This window comes from Diabrotica undecimpunctata, chromosome 3 (genome assembly GCF_040954645.1).
Source record: "Diabrotica undecimpunctata isolate CICGRU chromosome 3, icDiaUnde3, whole genome shotgun sequence".
Lineage (NCBI taxonomy): Eukaryota > Metazoa > Arthropoda > Insecta > Coleoptera > Chrysomelidae > Diabrotica > Diabrotica undecimpunctata.
In genome coordinates this window covers 114,472,898-114,496,721 of record NC_092805.1, presented here as the reverse complement: position 1 = coordinate 114,496,721, position 23,824 = coordinate 114,472,898, and the positions used below count along the sequence as shown (strand labels likewise).

General features: G+C 32.0%; 1 protein-coding gene across 3 annotated transcripts in view; it reads left to right on the top strand.

The window, feature by feature from the left end:
- The window catches only part of LOC140437262 (extracellular serine/threonine protein CG31145), a 938,516-nt gene that overhangs the window by 788,788 nt on the left and 125,904 nt on the right, over positions 1-23,824 (top strand). The gene's annotated exons all lie outside the window — the stretch shown is intronic.

Genomic DNA, 23,824 nt, shown 5'->3' with positions numbered 1-23,824 from the left:
ACATATCAATTTTTTGTCTCTCCCATCAAATTTTTCGCACATATTCACCGTGTACTCCGTGTCTTCTTCAAACACCACTGTCTCCATTGTGTCCTCTTCATTTTCCTTTGTTTTTATTTTTGTTGGGCTCGTCTCTTCTTTTGAGGAATCCCAAGTTTTGCTTTCATTTCTTGTCAAAATTTTTCCATCTTCTTCTCCTGAGCTCGTCTCATCTTTTGAGGAATCCCAGGTTTTTTTTTCTTTGATCTTTTTCAGACCTTTTCCCCTCTTTCTTCCTTTTCCTTTCTTCGTCGCCAGGTTCATTTCCACCGTTTGTTCTTTCTCTGATTCGTCCGTAATTTGTTTCTCTTGTTCCTTATCCTGTTCTTCTTCTTTTTCCTTGGTTATTTTCATCGTATTGGTTTTGAAGTCGATCACTACATGTTTTTCCGTTAATTCGTCAACGCCTACAATCATGTCATGTGACATATTCGGCATTATTACACATTGAAGTGCATACATATTTTTTTTCAATCGTACCATTACTCGTATACCTTCATTTATTGTTGCCAATGTCCGTTTATTTGCGCCCACTAAATTCACCCTAGGTATTTTATAAATTAGACTTGTTAAATTTACTTCTTCGATTAATTTTCTGTTGACCAGTGTTATTTCAGAGCCTGTGTCTATCATAATTTTAATTGGTTTCTCATTTATAAATCCATCCAAAAATTTTAAATTAACTCCATTTCTCTTTTCATTGTTTCCTGCCAGTTTAATAAATTCCTTGGGGTGACAAAAAATTCCTGTTTGTTTCTTCGTTTTTAGTGAGCGCCTTCTTGAAAACCCGCCTGTTGTTCTTCTGTGTTTTCTCTCCCGTCATCTTCTCTCTCATATTCATTTTCTTCTCTTTGCATATTATTTATTTCTCTTCTGTTCTCTTTTGGTCTATCATTCCCGTATCGATTACCGCGAGATTCCTGTTCATTCCGTGGGTTATTGTATCTGTTTCCTTGGTATGGGCGGTTATTTCTACTCTGATTTTCCCGATCCCTGTTTTCATTCCATCTCTGGGTTCTGGGTTCATAATTCTCTCTTCCGTTCGGTCTATTTTCATATCCCCGTCTAGGTATGAATTCTCGTCTTGTATAATCTCTTCTAAAATTTTGACCTCTATCTCTATATTCTTGGTTTTCTCTTTGTCTATAATTTTCTTGCGGTCTTCTTTCTCTTCTTTCATGCCTACGTGATTCTCTCATTTGCAAAAATTGACATAAGCTGTCAATGTCCTTGTAATTTTGGAGATTTATGTGGTCTTCCAAGGTATCTTCAAAATGTCGCGATATCAACTCTACCAATTGTTCTGATGAATAATTATATTGCAAATGTTTTGCATTATTATAGAGTTGTAATGCGTACATCTTTTCTGATACGCCCATCCTCTCATGGTATTTTCCATTTTGTAACTCTTTATTTACTTGTCGTTGCTGTATTTTTCCCCAGAAATAATTTAAGAATCTTCTCTCAAAATCTTGCCAATTGTCCAATTCTTCTTCCTTGCTGACAAACCAAAGATTTGCCTCTTCTTTGAGATGGTTTCTGATGGTTTCCTTTGCTGTTGCAAACGGTCCTATATATTTGACTTTTTCCTTTAGGTTATTTATAAAAGGCACTGGGTGTATTTTCCTTATATCCCCGCCAAATCGTACTTTTACGTCTTCTGTGCTATGTACGATGACTTCCTTTCTTTCTACTTCTCTTATCTCCATCTCTGCAATTTGTTTAAATCTCCTTTCCGTTTCTTTCCGGTCTTCTTGTAGCGCATTTTCAAATTTTATTTCTATCTGTTCTAATTCCCTTTCTTGCATACTCTGAATATCCTTCATTTTGGTTTCGATTTCTTCTCTCTGCAATTCTAGTTTCCTCTCTGTTTCTTCCCTACTTCTTTCTAAACAGACTTTTATTTCGTTTTCATATTTGTCCATACGCGTTTCCATTTTTTGTTCCATTTTTCTTTGGTTTTCTTCCAAATTGTCCAATTTTTGTTCCGTTCTTTGTTGTGATTCATCCATTATGTGTTTTGTTTCCAGTTGATTTTTATCCATTTTTTGTGACGATTCTTGTATTTGTTGTGTCTGTATTTGCATCATAGCTAATAATTTTTCTAACATCCCTGTTTCTTTTCTTTCCTCCATTATTGTAGCATTTCCTTCATTATCCGATCCTTCATCAATAATTGTTTCCTCTTCTATCTTATCCTCTTTCCTTTCTTGCGTTTTGCTTTGACTCCTTGTGATCGACATGTTCGTTAGATTATTTATCCCCGCCAAATATGAAACTTTGAAATTTGTGCAATAATATCCCCGCCAAATATAAAATTCTACTGGTCTGTTGCAACAAACGGGACTTTTCCTGTTCAAATGTAATAACTCTTGAGTACGAGTATCAAATTTTAATATCCCACAAATAAATCAAATGGTAAAATATCAAATGTCAAAATCAATCAAATAATTCAAGTATGGTAAAATTATCAAATTTAAATATCACACAAATAAATCAATTATGGTAACCTATAAATTGTCAATATCACGAATAAATCAATTATGGTAAATTGTATCTTAAAAAAATATATATAATCTTTATGTCCTCAATTTTTACATAATATTTCACTTTATCCCCGGCATATAAACTTTCAAATATCTGCTCGTCTACTCCTATCCTTTCAAATTTGCCAACTAGAAATATTTTTCAAAGCTTTACACGTTGGGGGCCATTTTGTTATGCTATTTAAATTGTATTATATTGCTTACTTAGGAAAAATCCTGTCTATATTTATTAAATGAACTAATCTCCAATTAATCACAATAAATCAGCATTAATTAATTACAATCTCAGGCTATTTAAATTGTACGATTTACCTTTGATCGTGGATTCAAAATATTTTCCAATTGGCGTCCTAATCGGGATAGGTAATATGACCTGAATAAAATACATAGAATTTCAACTGAACTATATGTGAGATGTCCTTTATTTTAATGAAATTTTATATAACAATCAATCCTGTAATATTTGCAATATACTAACTTTAAATATATGAGAAGTTGTTTTCTATCATGGACCCAAATGTTATTTTACATTGATTTTTAATATGTGTTATAACTAAGCTCTTTTTATAATTCCTTTTTTTTTTAAGTGATCGCAAAATTAACTGTCTCTATTATTTATTCAATTTATTTAATTAATAAATGAAAATCACACTCCGGCTCTAATGAAAATTGACTGACCTTTCCTTCTCTGCCGTTGCAATTCTATGGCCACGCCACAACAAAAAAATCCTTTCTCTGCTTCTGCTCCTATTGTGGTCCAGATGACGTACACCTTTCTCCTATCTGTCCTTGTATCTCCAAATGTTTCCGGCTTCGTCTGCTATTAATATTCTTATGCCCTTTGGTTTTCTATCTCTCTGTACCCCGTTCCTCACACTGGTCAGCTTTTACACCGCAAATAAACACACCCGGTAAATTACGTCTTCGGGACTTCAAACAAACACAAATCACAAAGCTCCTTCCTTCTTGGACGACGAAAACTGACTAACTAACCTTTTTTTCTCTCTCCTATCTCATAGCCAAAATCAACCTCCTTGCATTCAAAAATTGACCAATAAAAATCATCCACCTCTTGTGACGTATATCGTTACCACCCAACTCTCTCTATAAAACGTCATTCGGGTTATTCCAGAAAACAAACCTTCTTTAATTATTCTAACTAAATCTATCTGCTTTACAAATATTTCTTACTAATAGCTACAAACGATACCTGTTTCTCAATTCAATGTCTTTTGTTAATAAACTTTTACCGATATAATCTTTCGGGGAGAAAACCACCGCAAATCCCGGTCTATTGTTCAACACTTTCTATATACACTTTTATTCCGGGTAAAACCATTCCACAATACCCGACTTATTTAAATTTCTTATCGATAATATTTGAAAGTCTTGTCTCTGAGGCCTAATGAACAATTCTTCGAACAACTTAAAATACATATTTTGTCTTATACAGGATGTTTGAAAATTCATATGCCCGTGTCTTTATGAAATATCAATAATTTTAATTTTTATTTAAGTAATAAAATTTGTATATCGGTTTTTTATTGCTTATGGACATTCAAAAGTACAACAATATATATATATATATATATATATATATATATATATATATATATATATATATATATACCCGGTATTTAGGCGGCACACGCCCTTCCGGTAGGGATCTATGGAGGAGTATCACCGAGCCGCAAGCCCTTATCTCTTGCCGTACTGCTCCACCATAGGCCGATCAGATACCAGCATATTCTAGACTAAGCCGCAGATACATTTAGAATTTTAAACTGCTGCGATAGACTTTCTGTTTTTCTGTACACCGAGCTGGGGATTGAACTGACATCTCTCGCAGTGAAGCGAAGGAGAAGCCAGCCGCCCAGCTCGCTTGGCTATCCGATCGACATAATAATCGATCGATATAATAATATTAATGTTTAATAATTTCATGTACATTGTATTGAAAATAACAATAATTTAAGTATGTTATTTACACATAAAGATCTGGTACTCCCGTTAAAACCAAAAGTGGTCAAGCACGGGCTTCGTGTGTGCATTGTGTATTTGATACATTAACAATCTAATAATAAAGGTACATATAAATAATTAAATCGTTCTAATTATACAATAAATATATATTTTAGTGTGTATAACGTATTTTTATGTTTTGATGATCAATATTATACTCATTTTGATTTTATGATTTTCGGGTAAGCAAAACTATTACTAATTTATTACTATGACTATACTAAACTATTGGTTCATTAATTCAATAAATTTTGCATATAGCCGCGATCCAAATTAAGAATATATTTTTTAAATATTGATTTTATAATTACCAGTTAGTTGATAGTAGTTAGGTATATTGTATATTTATCAGGTAAGGCATTATTCTCGGAGCTTGATAAAGGAGGTATCTTTGACCTAATCTTTTGTTGCTACTTCCAGTTTTAACATGTTTATTTGTTTTATTGCGGGTTTCATAGGGCTGGCATAGTTTATGTAGTTTATAAGGTATATGTTTTCTGTTATATATGTAAACGTATATAGAATACGTATATAGTTGTCTTGTATCCATTACTTTGGCTTCAATAAATAGAAGACGACTTGAGTAAGTACGTTGTTTATATAATATTATTTTTAGTATTCGCTTTTGTAAAATATCAACTTTTTTAAGTATATTTTTAATACACTACCCCAACCAAGTATTACGTATCTAATTCTGGACTCAACAAGAGAGTAATATAATATTTTCAAATATTTTACGTCAATTATTGTGTGAGTCTATAGTTATGCCCAGATATTTTATATTAGAGGTTGTTTTTATCGTTATGTTACTTTCCATGCAGTCAATGTTTATATGATTAAATAAAGGTAGTGATACTTTGTTACTACAAAATGGAATAACTAATGTTTTTTCAAAGTTAATTGTCAATTCGTTATAACATAAACATTGAACTATCTTAAACATATCAACTTATATTTTATTTTTTAAATTTTTCCATGTGTCTGCACTATAGAAAATATCAGTGTCATCGTCGAAACTGATTATTTTTCCTTCGGTATTAAGTCATTTATATGTACGTTAAATAATAGTGACCCTAATTACTGTTCCTTGGGGTACACCACATTGTAGGATGAGCTGATCACTGTAAGTGTTATTTACCTTTACAATTTGTTGTCTTCTGTATAAATAACTTTGAATTAACTTATGTGAAATTTCGCATACTCCGCACATTTCCAATGCTTCTATCAGTTGTGGATGTCTGATCGTATCATATGCTTTCGCTAAGTCTAGAAATACAGAGGCAGTAGGTTTATTTTTGTCAACTCCATCATATGTTTCTTTGATATTATCTACCCATCTTATCTGTGGCCTTCTTCTTGGTCGTCTACCTTAGTAAGGTCTCCAATGTTGTATTGTGATGTTCCAGCGTTGGTCTGTTTGTCTATAGACAAATTCACTAGAGGATTTCAGTACAGTGCTCATGAGAAGCGACGTTGCCGCTGCCGCTAGGCACGTTTATAGTCTGCAGGTGTGATACAGGACCGCGTTGGCCTTCCTGTAAGATAACATTAAATCATGCAATCCTATTAGAAGTAAATGTAACATTATTTACAACTTCAAGATTTTGCAAATTACACAAAATTTAATACAACTATTTTCTTTGAAATCTCTTTTACTAAATTGTACAGGGTGTAACAACAGAACGGAGTCTACTAGGGAAACTACTACAAAAAAAATTCGTAGCTCCGTAGTGGCTACAAATTTAAATTGTTAATTTATATACCAACAGGATATATACCAACTTGGATCAATTATTACTATTAACAGTCTCAACAATTAATACAAAGAAAAGTGTATATACACCAAAGAATAAAATTACGCTAATAAAAGAATAAAAATTTATGTAGCCTAAACGCTACCTAATGAATAAAGATAAGACTTACAATAACAGTGTCTGGTCTCTACTTCGTTTCGGAAAAATCGTCCTCACTGGAACTGCCGGTGTTGGCTGTGATAATCACCGGTAGGATATCTTCTTGTAGGTTGTCAGCTATCCACATTTCTTTTTCAATTCTGATGACATGCTGTATATAATTTTGCCACTGTTCAGCAGAGACATTGTCAAACGCTTCATGGATGAGTTGTTGCACACGATTATTTTTAAAGTCAGTGTTTCGGGCTGCAACGTAATGTTTAACTTGGCTCCAGACCATCTCTATTGGATTAAGCTCACACTGATAGGGAGGCAATCGTAATACTTCTACGCCGTATTTCTCGACCAAAGTTTCGATGTTATACTTGTCGTATATATCTGCATAACTGTTTGCTACATCCAATAGTTCTGACTTTAAATAATCTTCTTTATAAAATATATCCTTCTCTCGTAACCATTCTTGAATTTGTTGTTTGTTCCAGGAGCTTCTTGGGAAATTTTGTTTGCATGAATGATATGGAGCATTATCCATTACTACCACATTTTTTCTCCTTTTGGGAGGTTTGCGATTAGTTTATTTTCAAACCAGTCTTCGAAAGACTCACCGTTCATTTCGTCATGGTAGTCGCCTGAATCTTTTGTTGCTAAAAATACACATTCTGAATTTGGTAAAAAACCTCTATCAGATCCAACATGTAACAAGACAAATCTCGGACCTCTTTGTTTTGGATCATTTAGACCAGTAGTCAAGCCTTTTAAAAATGCATCCTTATAACTGGTTATGGTTGAATCCATCCATACCTTATTTACTGTATGTCCGATACTTACCCACCTTTCATCCAAATAGAAAATATTGTATCCTTGATTTCGATAATTCTGTATTTTTCTAAGAAAAATACAGAATTATCTCTTTTTTCATAAACAAACCCCATCTCTCGCAATAGTCGATATAGAGTACTTTTGGAAAATTTAAGCAAATGTTCGTGTAAATTAACGGCATCCGGGATAGCTTTGATTGTGGGAGGTATGTTCTTTAAGAACAATTTTATGTGAACAAGTCTATTTTAAAAATAAAATTTATATTGCAATTATGGCCATTTTTTACTAGGGTCAGCAAAAAGTTAAATATTAAAGCCGTCTATTTTCATTTATTCTATTCAAGTCATCATACTAGGATCTCAACAAACTTTTAAAATATTTGAAATCATAATTATGATCCTTATCAATTGTTGAGCACTATATTACGACGACGTCCGAATATTTTCTGGAACGGCCATTAGGGCAAATCAGTGAATGTTAGTGCAAAATTGCAACTGCTCCGTATGTAAGGGAGTGTTAAGTTCGAAGCCGGCTCTACCACGTTGAGGCCGACGATGAACTAGCAACGCTTCAGCGTTTTCTTGCATTTGATTAACATTGTCCGTAAGAGCCAACGCTGAAATCTACTGGTGAATCCGAGTTTAGAATGTGGCCTTCGAAGCTCCATTTGAGTGTTGCAATTTTTGTTGTGATATCCTCATCTTTTGTTTTTGAACAAAATCTGATAGTCGTATACACAACGTTGCTCTTTCTTTTGCGTCTAGTTTATTCATATTTGACTTGGTAAGGGTCCAGATTTAACATGCCTATATCATGATAGGAAAGATACATTGGTTGAATACTTTGCTCCTCAAGTATTGAGGTATTTTGCAGTTTTTAAGTATCCAAATGAGTTTTTTAAATCCTGCCCATACAGTACTGCTCTTCTAGTGATTCCCGCATCTTGGTTCTCTTTGTCAAGTTTAAGAATTTGGCCTAGGTAGATATTATATTCTTGGACTTTTAGGGAGTCTGCGAGTTTTTTCATCACAGTTTGTAGTTTCCCTTATGTGCTCGCTATATTTACGATGTCGTCAGCGAATATAAAGTTCTTTAAATTGTTGCCATTAACGTTGTTGCCATATGTTGACCAATTTATAGTTTCAAGACGTCTTCTAGGGCTAGATTAAACAGCTTCAAGGATATTAATTTCTTTGAAATCCAAGGAAACACAAGTCGTTAGAGGATACAAAATAATGGGCTGCCACAAGGAAGAACTTTGGCCCGAACTCTATTTAAATAAAATTATGATTGATAAATTTTTTCTGAAGGTATGATCGATCAAAGTTGACAGGAATTTACAAGAATAGTATTAAAGTTTAAGGTATGTTTTTTAAACACATACCTTTGTTGTGTCAAGTAGATATAAATTTCCCCTTTTTCTTCTTTTGTATAACCTCGTTAAACGTTGATTTAAAACTTTAAAAATATAAAAAAAAGTCGACGAGACGCAGTGGTGGAGATAGCAATATCAGCCGTTTTAAAAATAAAATCACGTGTTTAAAATAATTCCCAAATAAGTCTCTAATTTGTCTGTGGGTCACCTTGAATGACCCCTAGGTGCAAAAAGTAATCCTAGTTCCTCTCTTATCGTAGTTCTCCTTTTAATTTCCAGAATAGTAGTGTATTTAGTTTATGTAGAATAGGTTAATTTAGTTATTACACATTTGCTGCTGGCTGGATTGGACACTTAGCCGGATTGCCAAGAAAAAAAAATGTCTCTAATATCAATAATCTCAGTTTTGAATGGACGAATTTTGATCTTTGTTTTAACTGAGATCCCATGAGTTCAAATATTAAACTTAAATAATATTTAATAACTTAAATATTAAAACATGTAATCATTTAAAGCATATAATTATTTATTTTCCAAGTTTTTACGTATAAATGAATATTTACTTGCAAAATTACCGTCATTTTTCACTTTTTTCGTTCGTTAAGGTTACAATAATAATGTTAACTGTAGTATTTTTTATCTAATCTAGAAATCTAAATATTTATAAATATTAATTTTAACTGAATATTAATTTTATAAATTAACTTAAAAAAAATTAATTAAAAATTAATTTAATAAAATCCGATTACTTGTTAAGTCATTTTATATAAACTATTAGTTTAGTAGCCAGAAAGGGGTTGAGTATTCACTTTTAGTGACTTCTCGATACCTTGACGTTTTTTATTTATTTTTTTTTTTTTTTTTTTGGTGCGTAGATTCTATATTTCGAGGGTGCCACGCTGAAAACCTGTCAGATAATTTCGTATTAACAATTTAATTGTTTAAATGATAATATCTACTTAACTGTTAGAGATAATTAATTTTACCGAAATAAAAATTGTTCATTTTAAACAAATTAATAAAATATCGCCTGGAGTTATAACAAATTTCATGAAAAATATAGAAAATTTATAGAACAACTTAAAATAAACAATTTAAGCTTTGGTAAATGTTTCTATTATAATTTTTGGCCAAAATATAAAACGTAAACAACGCGCTATGAGGCGCACGGTCAGTTCGCAGTGAATAAAAACCCATGTATATAAAAAATCCATGTAGATTCAGAGATGCATATTACTTTATCATTATTAATAAAAAAGCTATAGCAGTTTATAGTTAAAATTTTCGTTAAAAAGTGATAAATTAAGTTTTAAACAAAATTGAACCATAAACGTTGGCAGTTTGGTTAATGGAAGTTATAAAAAAATAGAAAACGAATATTTTAAGCTTTGGTAAGTGTTTCTATGTTAATTTTTTGTCGAGATATTGAAAATTAATTTACGCGCGCGTTTTACGCTGGCCTGCATTCGCTGCTAGTTGATCGCGCGCCTCAGAGCACGTTACTAAGGTCAAAAATTAACAAAGAAACATTTTTGATTAAAGCTTAAAATGTTCGTTTTGAGTTACTCTATAGCTTACATTAGCCAGATTTTCAAATTTTATAACTCGTCTTTATTTAAAGCTCTTATAACTTTTTTTATTAGTAAAGATAAAGTAACTGTTTAGAAATTTAAACAAAATTAAGCTATATATTTTGAAAATCTGGTTAATGGAAGTTATAGAACAACTCAAAATAAATCATTTATGATATGGTAAATGGTTCTATGTTAATTTTTGACCAAGATATTGAACTTGCGCTCTAATGCGCTCTGAGGAGGACGGTCAGCTTGCAGCGATTGCGGGTGCGCGTAAACCATGCGGGAAAAATTGTACAGTTGTTTGAAAAATTTTGTAGGCTCTCCTATTCAACAGATTTTTATGATTTGAATTTTATTTGAAAGCTTAAATGCATTTTTATATGTAAAAATTTCTCAAGTGTTTAAAACGTTTTTGCTGGGCTAAACATAATTTTAAAAATTACATTAATTTTTTACCCTTTTTATAATGTTTTTGTTTTATTTTGCAATAAGAATAATTATTTTTTCAATTTGCAATCCATTCTATCTTGTACGAAACTTAATTGCACAACTCTTTTTGCCATACAATTTTTCGAAAATACGTAGCTACTAATATACAGCAACAAAAATGAGAAAAAAAATTAATTTTGTGAAGTGCCCACCTTTTTAATGGGATCATATACGATTTGTCCAAATGGAGGTGTTTTGGAACCGATACTGTCTTGGCTACTAAGTTTATGGACAGCCCAAGTGACAGTATTAATGAATAGATGATGCCCTCTGAGAGCCTCCCACCTAGACACAAAGAAATCAATATACTTCATGTTAGTGTGACAAGGTCCAGAGCCAAAAAAATAAAATGGAGCTTCCCATGTTAGTTGGCCCTATGTGATTGTAGAGAAAAGCAAACTACACAACACCTTTTGGTCTGTCCTTTATGTCCGACCACCATGCTCAAAGGAGAACCTGGTTTGAGGTGTACCAAGTGCAATTGACGTCGCCAATTTTTTGTTAACAAGTGTATGGTAGTTCTATTTTTATTTTTGTCGTGCTCTAATTTTATATATACACCTGTTATATACATCTGTTATTTATGTGATGTTGTTCTTTATACTTTATGTCTATTTACTTTAAAATGGATGATGCTTCTTGTTCTTTGGCTTTTCCCCATTATGATTTTGTCATTTTTGTCCTCCACATCCCTTTGTTCTCTCAGTCCTCGTCTCTGAGCTCTCTATCTATCCTAGCACGTCCTATGTACGTTTTCCATCTTATATCAGGTCTTCCTCTTCGTGTTTTTCCCGGCGGGTCCCAGTCCAATATTTATTTCGGTAATCTGTGCTCTGGAATTCTTTGCTGATGGTTCAGGCATTGAGCATTCTATTTCCATTCTGTTTCATATTTCCTTAGTTCTGATTTTTATCCTTTTTTCTGATTCTATTTTCCTTAGTCTGGTGATTTTTAGACATCTTCTCGTAAGGTTCAATAATATGATAATAATGTTTATTTGAGAAGCTTACATTACAATATAGAGTACAAGAAACAAAAAGCATACTAAATACTAAAGAAACATAAAAACTCACTGAAGTAGACCTACCATAAAAGTAGCACCCCTAGTGAGTGAGACTTAAAAATATATATTCAAACAAATAAATATTTAACAAATAGTTACATATGCAAACTACACACTTACAAAATATATGAATTTTAATTTTAATGTAGCCTCTGATACAAATATGAGTACATGCTATTAACTGCAATGAATTCAAGAAATGTTCTAGTTGGTAATAAAAGTCTATTTAGATATTTAATATTTATTTATTTTTAATTACTATTGTCCAATAATCAATTCTTCATAGAATTGTGTTAATTGTGTAATTGAATAGTGTAATTCTCATAAGTGATCAGTTGTGATAAAAGTTCATAGGTAAGTTGAGATTGTATGAGTGCATAATAAAGAATTCGTAAATGAGTTATTCCTTTAAATTGTTTCAAAAATTTGAATCTTGATAGGAGCCCTCTTAATTTAACTGCTATATTATTTGTTTGAGTATTCCATAGTAAATGTTTATTAATTATTAAACCTAGATATTTAATATCGTACGTATATGGAATTTCACTTTTTGCATCGACTTTTAATAAGCCAAGATTTAAAAGCTTGCTTACATACGATATAAATGGCATACATTTTGTTTTATCTAAATCTAAGGTGATCTTATTAAATTGAAACCGTTTAAGACTAGCAGAAAAGCCTGTTTCAGCTTTTTGTTTTGTATTACTTCACGTTTATTATGTTAACTGTAATATGCAGTCTGAAGAGATCACTGATGTAGATGTTGAAGAGAATTAGTCCTAAGACTGTTCCCTGCAGAACTCCATAGGATACAGTTCTTCCCTTACTAATTTCTTCATCTATGTAACATGTTGCTGTCTATTTAGAAGATAACTTTCTAGGTTATTATATTCAAGCCCTCTAATACCAAATTTGTGTTGTGTTTATTAAACAATATTTTATATTTTATTCAACTAATCTTTTATTTCGTATTTTTGTTGTCATTGGCCATACTTCCACTCCATATGGGGTAATATTCAGCACTATGATCTATACGATCCTTTAATTATTTTCTTTGGGTAAAGTATTATTTCATATCCCTCTATGAAGTTTTTTCGTGGCTTGTTTTCCCTGTCTTTTATACAAGTATCGTCTTGGTATATCATTGACCTAAAATGCTTAAAAAATTTTACAACTCTTAATATTCTCTTTTAAAAATAAGTTCAAATCTGCAACCTCGGATCCAATACATAAGTATTCGGTCTTACACATATTTTTTTGAGTTCTCCTAGCTCATATTCTTTTGATAATTTCCTTGTCATATACTCCATTTCCTTCCTGTCTTGTGCAAAAATGTATGCAATGTAATATTCTCTTGTACTGGTATGCCCAATACTGAAATCCCATATTACATTAGATATTTAATAAAATTTAAACAAATGTAATGTTTTGTATAGCTCGTTATAAAAGTTTCATTTATTTATCACCAACTCACAACCTTCAAAATTTTAGAAAATGTTGCAAAAAGTGTAACTTCATGGAGGAGAATAGTTAGGGTATATTTAGACTTAAATGGTCAAAATGTTCAACAATTTTTATAGTAAAATGATTTATTCCTTTTTTGAAGTATTATTTTTAGGCATAACATCTGTAATAAATATCCGAAGTAATTTGTTAATGTCTTTATTAATTCTAATTTATTGTTCTTATTTTAATTTACTAAAACACGATAATTTATATCAATTTATTAAACCACTGTACAACAATTTATTTGACTAATAATTACATAATTTATCTATCCGGCGTTACAATTTAAACGCGGCGGGAATCTTCAAAATTAACTGTTCTCTTCCCAACAAAATTCCTCTTTAAATATAAAACTCCGTTAGTTTCGGAATCCCCTAGAGCAGACATGAATTGACTCGAACATTGGGGAAGACCGGTTGTTGGCGGTGTTGACAAGAATAACGGGAACTCCATCGAATAGACTGGTATTTTGGAGAAAGAACTAGAAGGCGGTCTTCGGATGAAACTAGTTTTTCAACTGAGCACCGAAATAAGTAGAACAGAACAGATATTAGTCATAATATATTTACAGTTTTATACGAAATAATTATCGTAACAAATTAATCAGGAATATGATTAAATTTTTATTTTTAAAACATGGTGTTATTATTATGGAAATTGAATCAGAAGTAGTAGATTGTAGCAGAGAACGTGTTTGTTTGTCTTTGTGTGTATAAATATGTGCATGCCAGTATTGGCTTTGAAATATAGGTGCATTTGCCACAATGCATTAATAAAAAAGGGCGAATTTTTCTTTGATGATGATGATGATGATAGTGTGTTTGGCATGGAAACTAGTCCTTTTGCCACAGATTTTTAAATGATTTATCTTATGTTTATCAATTAAAAACTTGATTGTACTAAATTTATATTATATATCCGGATGCATATAAGTGATTACGTATGAGTTCGTATATAGATTTCTGATTCAATGACAGTAGGTGGGTTATGTTTACTGAAAGTTGCACATTACTTTTAACCAGGTTTTTATAAAACGTAGATGAGAGTGCTTTATTTTTAATACATCCAAACAGGATGTGATTAACATCACACTGGGAAATATTATCGCATAAACACTTTCTTGATTCTATAATGTTTAATCTAGCCAGGTGAGCAGGAACAGCACCGTGACTAGTTTTTAATCTTATGATAGTTGCTGCTGATCGTTTAGATATATTATAATGGAATATGTGTGGTAATTCTGTTAGGGATGGTAACGTAGGATGGATCTTGTAATAATGATTATTTGAAGTATTCGCCAATATTTTCCATCTGTCTTGCCAGTTAAAATTTATTTTTTTATTATAAAAATTGATTAAGTCTGATACTGTGTAAATATGTTCTTGTATTACCTTTTATCCCGGAGTGACTTTTTGCCCAAAATAAATATTATATCTTTGTTTCTCATTTTTTGTTTAATGTCACGTATCAGCTCACATGTTTTATGGTTTAACTCAGTATTATTCAGTCCACTAAGAATTGACTTAGAGTCTGAAATGATCACAGCATCTTGCAAATTTGCTTGCTCTAGCCAATCCAGAGCTTTCCTAATAGCTACCGCTTCTGCAGTGTAAATAGAGCAATGTGGAGGAAGCTTTATTTCAAGAGATTTGTTTTTGGAAGGAATATACACTGCAGACCCTACTTTCCTATCGTTCAGTTTAGAGCCATATGTGTAAATTATAGTTTTATTAGTATATTAACTCAATATGGAGTTCAACAGCTTGTAATTTATTTGATGTGAATCTGAATATTTCGGAAATATAATATTTAATTTTTTGAAGATTGTATTAAATTCTAATTTATAAGATGGTTTAATAAAATTTGTTGAAAGTGTAACCGGTAAATCATTGGTTTCCAGAAAGGCATCTGCTAATGGTGGTGAATTTATTATTCTCCAATAATTGTTTACTAGATTTTGTATGGATAATTCATACAGCATACTTAGTAGGCCACTTATTCTAGCCCTTAATTTTAATACATATTTTGTTGCTAATAAATTTCTACGATTTTCTAATGGCGTTTCATTACTTTCAGCAAGTAACAGGTGGCATGGTGTTGATTTCATAGCATCCAAAGTTAATCTCAAACTTTTAAACTGAATACGATCTATTTTTAGTAAATGTGTTTTGCTTGCTGATCCGTATAACACACATCCGTAATCCAAAATTGATCGCACGTAGGTCCTGTAACACTTTGGGATCAGCACCCCATTTCCTACAAGTGACACATTTAAGGAGATTAATGCCTTTCTCATATCTTTTTCTGATATTTCTGAGATTTCTGAGATTTTTCTGGGGATATAGTAAGTTCGTAAAATATGTTGAAGAGAATTGGGCTTAATACAGACCCCTGTGGTAATCCTGTATGAGTTATTCGTCGACCATATAACTGATTACTATGGTCTCTGATATATAAAGTTCGGTTGCTAAAAAGATTAACTATATTAGCGGATAAATTTGTGGACAACCCCAGTTTGCATAACTTTGAATGCATTACTGTTAAATTAACACAGTCGTGAGCGCCTTTAAGGTCTAGAAAGAAACATGCTAAATATTTATTTTTAGAAAAATTTTTCTTTTAAACGACAGATCTTAGACGATTTTTAAATTAAATCCTAAATCAATTTGTACTTTAATTATTTCATGCATAATTAACAACCTTTTTAGGAAAAAAGTTTATTGAAAGTAAGGCGTATAAATTTCTAATGACCATTAAAATCATTGACAGCTAAAGAGAGGTTGATCGAAGCATAAAAATTTAAGGTAAAACTTTCTGTCGGCTGTCAATTCTCTATGTTCACTTCTGTTTAGCGTGCACTGGAAGTATCATTGAATTATTCAATTTTTGTCTGATTACTAATGACAGAAAAAAGGGGCCAGACCAGTATTCTAATTCTAAAACAGCGATCACGCTTCGTAAAGATAAATAAAAATTTTAATATTTAATAATGTTTGTAAAGTAACAGCAATGTGTACCTATTTGGTGAAATTGATTTATTAAAAGAGAAACTTCACATCAAAGATTGCATGTAATTCGGATCGTGGACGATAATTTAGTAAATTTAATTTTTTCCACATATCCACAAAGTATTTATCCTTACCTGTAAAATATCCCAGATATTATAGTTTTCTACTTTTAAATATCTCTCTTTGCTTGCTTACTTTTAACTATCTCCTGATTAGTTGTTTTATACTTCGAGGAAAGTTTTTAGATCCTTTAGTTTATCAATTCAGAATTTACATCTCTATGCAATATAATAACTGAAGACTTATTCAAAGTCCTCATCGAGATTTCGACTCAGGGCTACTCCAGTTTGGGAGTCTTACGTTGCCATGAAGTAAATATCGTTTAAAACTTAAACATCTTGAAATATTATGAGCAGCAATGCAATTTTAAAATAATTTAACAATATTTAAAGGGTTTTTGCGCTTATATTTAATGGCTTCACTAGTAAAAGCATTGATGATGAAATAGTCATTCCGAAAACGTTCTGTGATGTAGAAGAAAAGGGTTTTTTTATATTATTATACCTTTTATAAAGGATTTTTTAAATAAATTTTTTGTGATTTATGGTATAAAGCCGACTACAGAAAATTCATTTTCCTTGTGAACATACACATTGAACGAATTTAAAACGGAACATACGAAATCAATGTATTTCGGCTCAACTCCGCTCTAGGTGGTTGGCCAACAAAAGGTTGCCAAATAATTATATTATAAAAATCCAATACTTCAGCGGGCTGCTGGATTCTGAACTCATTCAAGAACAAGTCAAAACTCCACCCAAATAGGTTGTCTAGAATCACTATGAAAACTAGACTACACAAGCAGTTATTATGCTGTCAAACCACCTATCGCTTAGTTATAGTCCAAGAGATAGAGCCGAAATTTTGAACTGATCAGTAATATGACCTTTCTCTATTGGAATATATTCATTGTAACTGGGTTAAGACTTTGCCTTACAGGCGGACGCCCCTCGTGGTACAGGGGGTGGCTATACAGGGATGAAGTTGTCATTTTTTTCGGAAAAATTAACGATCGATAATATGGCTGAAAATTTGCCCAGAGTAAGATCTTGGTATAACTAGACGAAATCCCAAAGGGCGGACGCGAGAGTGGATACATAAGGGGTGGCGGACAGGGGTGAAGTTGCAATTTGTTGGAGAAAAATTAACGATAAGTAATATGTCCGCCATTTTCATGGCTCATTATTTAGCCCCTAAAAACTCTAAATCCAAAAAGGCGGACAGCTGGGTTGGTACAGAGAGCCATAAAACGGGGTCAAATGTACCACTTGCCTGGGCATTTTAGGTCTCGGTAACAATTTTCATACTGATTTTATTATGATATTTTTATACCGATTGATTTGAAAATTTGTATGCTCACTTCTGTTACTATTCTGAGAAGCCTCAAGTAGAGTTTTCCTCAAAATTTTCCAAAAAAATTTCCGTAAATGAAAATTTTCGTAATTTTTTAAGATAAAATCTAATTTGCAGAATCCTTTCGATTTTCTGTAAGTTATACCATGATTTTTTTCCAAAAATTTTCAAACGATTTGTCCGATAAGAAAAAAAATTTAGAAAAACTTTTCTAAAACATTTGATAAAACTCTACGTTATCGTCTGAATCTTTTATAGAATATTTTGTAGTTTTAAAATGATATTATGATAATGTTTTTTTTTTAACTAAAGTCATATTTAGTTTACAAATCACATTTTTTTCTTAAATATAAATATTTTACGAATTAATTTTTAACTGAATAAATGTTTGATATTTGATATTTTATTAAATTAAAGTAATTTTATAATGTTAACTATTATATATTTTTGGTATAACAAATAGTAATTTTACTTATTTTTTATTACAATAAAAAGGTATTTAAATTTATATTGCATAAATAATGGTTGTCAGATATAAGAAAAATTTGATTTATTATTACATTAATAATCAAATACAAAATATATTATTTCTATTAAATAGAAATAAAATAAATTAAATAAAAAAATTGTTTATCAGTAGGTAAAATTCAATTTGTAGAATTCCTTTAACATTTTACAAATAATTATTAATAAAAATCAATTTAATAGTGGAATTATCAAGTTTTGAAATTTACTTTGTAGATATTTTCAATGTTTTTTTTAACTTTCAAATTGATTGAATTTTTTTTTTCATTAGTTAATTATAATTTTACCAATTCTGTTTGGACATTAATTTTGCATCATTATTATTTTAAAATATTAAAATAATAATGATGCGCGTTCCATTTAGATCAGTAATTCTAGACGCATGCGCTAAATGTCATAAGTATCGAGATGCTTTTATCCAACTTGGTGAAACTGACTTCGATTGTAATGAAGTTTTTGAAACCTTAGAAACTTTCATATGTCACTTATATGGAACAGGACTGACGAAAACAATTCCAAAAAGAAAAGTAAACGATGTCAGATTTTCACTATTTAACGGGCAGTATAAGTTGTATGATGTGAACGAGCCTTTTAAAAAAAAAAAAACTAAAAAATTTCGATGCTTCAAGCTTACCACTATGTCAAGATGAATTACACCAACATCTACTGCGAGCTGATTATATTTCAAATATTTGGACAAATGCTCATAAAAAAGTACCAACAGAATTGATTGTTGAAGAACATGGTTGGGAGTTTGAAGATGAAACATATAAATTCAAATGGTTTATTGGACCTCAGATGCCAGAATCAGTTCGAGAAGTAGTGATTGAAAATGAAGCAGATAATGAATGTGATATTTTTATGAAAAATGACGAAATTTTTAAAGTTTTTCTAATTTTTTTTTTCTTATCGTTTGAAAATTTTTGGAAAAAAAACATGGTATAACTGACAGAAAATCGAAAGGATTCTACAAATTAGATTTTACCTCAAAAAATTACGCAAATTTTAATTTACGAAAATTTTTTTGGAAAATTTTAAGGAAAACTCTACTTGACGCTTTTCCGAGACCTAAAATGCCCAGGCAAGTGGTACATTTGACCCCGTTTTATGGCTCTCTGTACCAACCCAGCTGTCCGCCTTTTTGGATTTAGAGTTTTTAGGGGCTAAATAGAGCCATGAAAATGGCGGACATATTACTTATCGTTAATTTTTCCCCAACAAATTGCAACTTCACCCCTGTCCGCCATCCCTTATGTATCCACTCTCGCGTCCGCCCTTTGGGATTTCGTCTAGTTATACCATGATCTTACTCTGGGCAAATTTTCAGCCATATTATCGATCGTTAATTTTTCCGAAAAAAATTACAACTTCATCCCTGTATTGCCACCCCCTGTACTACGAGGGGCGTCCGCCTGTAATTCAAAGTCTTAACCCAGTTACAATGAATATATTCCAATAGAGAAATGTCATATTACTGATCAGTTCAAAATTTCAGCTCTATCTCTCCGACTATTAGGCAAGCTCCTCTTTCCTCTAAAGGAGACAGATAGTTGAACGATATTTTATACAATGTCTATCACCGGGTATGGATTTATTTTTGACCAAGTTTTATATTGGTCCACTATTTCAAATGCAGTTCAAACAGATATATATTAAATTGTATGTTCCGTTTTAAATTCGTTCAATCTGTATGTTAACGTTTGTGCTAAATGAAAATATTCTTGTAAGAAATATTTTTGCAATGAACTGCATCGCAACCCCATCAGCTAACAGGTGAGGGAATGACCTTGCACTCACCTAACTGAATCGTATAATACTTTGCGGCAAATCAAATTTTCAAATACAAAAGGTCAATAAATAACAGAACACTACAATACTAAACTGATAGCAAAATTTAAGAAAAGCAACAGGAAAGCATTTTTAAACCCATCACCGAAGAAAAACTGGGCAGTTTTCTTGAAATTATAATTGAATTCGGGGTACATTAATCATATAGGGAACTTGTAATGGATTTGTCTTTCGGGAGAAACTGTAACCTCTAGAGAGCGCGTCCCCAGATGGCGGATAGGAGAATGCCCGACCCGGTTTACCGGTGGGTAGGAGGGAAATAAAATACCTCCCGTGGACCAACAGGTAATTCACCAAATGATTGCCGGTATAAGCAATCCCCCACTTATGACCAACGGCTGCGGGCGGATGAGTTAATAAGTGAAAGGGCACTCTTTTCTTTTGTCCAAGGGTTGGGAAACTGGTCCTAAAGGCGGATGAATCGAAAAATAGGTCAACGGCGTAAGGATGCAGAAGGTAACCACTGCATTAGAGACTCATAGAGTACCCCTAGTAAAGTAGTAAATGGCAAATGACAAGTAAAGTAAACAAACTTACTGATTATGGAGCAGGGAACCAAGATCTGGCAGGGGAGGAATAACTGTAGATCACAGGGTCTCCCAGGTGGTAAACCAAAGAAATCCCTGTGCACTTAAGACATTGAAAATAGCAACCTAGAATGTCAGAATTCTGTACGCAAGTGGTAAATTAGCGAACGTACTGCTTGAAATGGAAAACCTCCAAATTGATATTTTAAGTATAAGTGAAGTACAGTGGCCAGGTTCAGGCAAACAAATTACAAATAATGAAACTATGTATTATTCCGGTAAGAATGAGGTCAATCATCGCTATCTTAGTTGTAAAAAATGTTAATTACTCTCTGAGAAGTTTTACTCCTTATTCTGATAGGATCTTACCAATACAACTTCACTCTAAAAAAGGTATAGTAAATTTTATTCAAGTTTATGCTCCTACGGCAGATAAAGATGACGACGATATCGAACTATTTTATCATGATTTGAAACAAGTCTTAAAATCATTTAAGAAACATCACACTACAATAGTAATGTGCGACTTTAATGCCAAAGTTGGTTAGGGAAGAGTGGATGGATATGTAGGGGAATATGGTCTAGGAAATAGAAATAAACGTGGTGACCGTTTGATACAATTTTGCCAGACGGAAGAATTTGTAATAGCTAATACACTTTTTAAGCTACCAAAACGAAGATTGTATACATGGAAATCTTCCGGTGATACAACCAATAAAATAATCCGAAATCAAATTGACTTTGTACTCATTAGACAAAGATTTCGTAATTCTATACGGTCTGCCAAAACTTACCCTGGAGCAGATATCGGTTCAGACCATAACCCCATAATGTTACATTACGATCCAAATTGAAACTAGTTAAAAACCCACACAAAGTAGAATTGATATTAAGAGATTAAGAGAACCACAAACAAAGAAACAAACAGTAAAAACTCTTACTGAAAATCTACATAATGCCCAAGAACTGAATAAAAGTAGTTATAACATTGATCAGAAATGGAAAAATATAAAAGTAGCAATAATTAAAACAGCAAATGAAAACTTAAAAACAAAGAAAAGAAAACATAAAGACTGGATGACTGAAGAAATACTACTATTAATGAATGAAAGAAAATTATTCAAAACAAAAAATCCAATTAAATATAATGAAACTGATCGATTAATTAAAAATAGAATAAAAAGAGCTAAGGGAAGAATGTTACATGAGCAGTGCCAAGAACTAGAAGAAATTGAGAAAAAATATGACTTTTTTAACATGCATAAAAGAATTAGAGAATTAGCAGGAATGAGAAAAATACTTAAAACTAGGCAACTAAGAGATGAAAGTGGTGCACTTATAACAGATATAAACCAAAAAATGCAGAGATAGACACAATATATAGCACAACTCTTTGAAGACAAAGAGAGAACAGAAGCACAAAAAGAATTTAAGGATGATACTGGGCCTGACATTATACGAGAAGAAATTGAATATGCAATGAAACAAGCTAAAGGTGGTAAATCTCCCGGACCTGATGAAGTTCCTATCGAATTACTCAAAATTGTGAATACTGAATATATTGATTTTCTTTTGGATCTATTCAATACCATATATAGAACAGATATAATACCTAAAGAATGGCTCCAATCAACATTCATACTGCTACCCAAAAAAGCCAATGCAAAGGAGTGCAATGAACATCGCACCATAGCCTTAATAAGACATATCTTGAAATTGTTTTTAAAAGTAATTTACAATAAAATACATAAGAAATTAGATGAAGGCATAAGTAATACACAAATAAGATTTAGGAAAAGACTGGGAACACGAGATGCACTGTTTGCAGTAAGTGTTCTTTCGCAGAGATGCTTAGATATAAATCAGGAAGTATATGCTGTTTCATTGATTTTAAGAAGGTATTTGACAGAGTGCAGAATAATCGGCTTTAAGAAATTTTAATAAATAAAAACATAGACAGTAGAGACATTAGAATCATATGTAACCTTTATTGGAACCAAACAGCAAAAGTGAAAGTTGAAAATGAACTGACCGAGGATATCCAGATTCGCCGTGGAGTCCGTCAATGGTGTATTTTATCACCCTTGTTATTTAATTTATACAGTGAAGCTATGCTGACGACACCGTCCTTCTGGCAGGAACAATAGAAGAACTGCAACACCTTGCTGAACAACTAAATATATATTGCAACGATTATGGACCAAAAATAAATTTGAAGAAAACCAAGTTCATGGTATTTACAAAAGCACAAAACATCAAAGTTAAGCTAGTACTGGATAATCCAGAAATTGGAGCATGGATCACAGAAGATAGTGATCAGACAAAAGAAATAAGATGTCGCATTGAAATTGCACGGTCAACTTTTAATAGAATAAGAAAACTTTTTTGTAATCGCGATATCAATATATCGCTTCGAATAAGAATGCTTCGATGTCATATTTTCTCTACCCTTTTGTATGGGGTTGAAGCTTGGACACTTAAAAAATCCAATATTAAAAACCTAGAAGCATTCGAAATGTGGTGTTACCGACGTATTGTGAAAATATCATGTCTCGCAAAACAAACGAACAAGTTCTCGAACAACTAGGAAAACAATGCGAAGTTTTAAATTCGCATTATTCGCAATTAAAAAAGGAAATTGGAATACTTGGTACTCATGATGAGAGGTGAAAAATACGAACTACTAAGGAATATAATGCAGGGTAAAATCAAAGGCAAAAGAAGCGTAGGAAGACGTAAAATCTCGTGGCTACACAATCTCCGTGAATGGTTTGGATGCAGTACATTTAAACTATTCAGGTGCGTAACCAACAAAATTATAATTGCCCGAATTCTAATCTTCGATAGGAGCTGAACTTGAAGAAGAATAGATTTGTGAAAAATATTTTGTCGCTTGTTTGTGTGGTTATCGAGAACGTTTCCAATTACTGTTGGAGATTATACATTATGATGATTATCGAACGAATACGTTCTGAAAAGCAAGAAACAAGCATAACAGCTTACACAATTTTCTCTATACATTTCCTTATATGCTGCAAAATCTTATATTAGGATTTTTGGTATTCGTCGTGAGCAATGCTTACCCATTACAACGTCCAGTATATACTAGAAAGATACCAGATGGCGAACGGCAGGTAAATGTTATAAAAAAAAA